The following is a 981-nucleotide window of genomic DNA, read 5'->3' as shown; positions in this document are numbered from 1 at the left end:
TAGTCGGTAAGACAGATTTCCTAACCTGAATAGTCGTCAACTTTAACATTAAATATCTCGGTTCGTAGGGCAGAGCGACGCTTATTTCTGCCAGATTCTTTCGTTTCATGCAAAAACGCGTCGAATAAGCATAATTTGATCGATTTTTAAGGTGCTCGAGTGATTCTATATAATTACCGAAAGATCTTTCTATTTCAATCCAAATGGTTTAATTCTTCTTTAAAAAAATTAATAGTATAATAATAAATGTAGTATACTATCTTTATCCTCATATAATGACACATATTATTTGTATAAAAGATCTGATATCAATAGTCGGCGCCAAGTTATTCTATAAAACCCATGTAGTACTATCTTTATCCTCATATAATGACATATATCATTTGATATCAATAGTCGGCACCAAGTTAAATTCTACTATCTTGAAAAGCCTAAGAGGTACTATCCTTACACTTACTTAATTCTAATGACATGTATCATTTGTATAAAGGATATAATATCAATAGTCGGCGCCAAGTTAAATTCTAATAATATTTTTAAAAACCCATGTGGTACTATTCTTATTAAATTCTAATTAATTAAATAGTAAAACCCATGGAATATTATCTTTATCTTCATATACAATGAAATCTAAGCACCATATGGGGCATTTCGCATGAAGTGATCCACCCTGAAAAATGAAAATTTCTCAATCCTCTTGAAATTTTTATAATCGATAGTCCTACTGATACTGAAGCTTCAGTAAAAATTTTAAGACTCCAGTTCACACGGTTGCTTAGTAGTAGGGGTTCAAATTTCCGCCGTGTTGAACATGGTGATTAATTTGCAAGTCTGTATCTTCTCGAGAAATAAACGAATTTTAAAAAGTAAGGGGTGATTTTGAAAGCATTTTTCGCGTACTTTAAGAATATGTTATTTATATTTAATGAAATTGATAAATTTATCAAAATTTTTCAAGATTAATGTTAAAAGTCTTTTTTT

This window comes from Cyphomyrmex costatus, unplaced genomic scaffold (genome assembly GCF_001594065.2).
Source record: "Cyphomyrmex costatus isolate MS0001 unplaced genomic scaffold, Ccosl1.0 scaffold652, whole genome shotgun sequence".
NCBI lineage: Eukaryota > Metazoa > Arthropoda > Insecta > Hymenoptera > Formicidae > Cyphomyrmex > Cyphomyrmex costatus.
The sequence above is the reverse complement of the archived record's forward strand: the minus strand, read 5'-3'. Positions refer to the sequence as shown.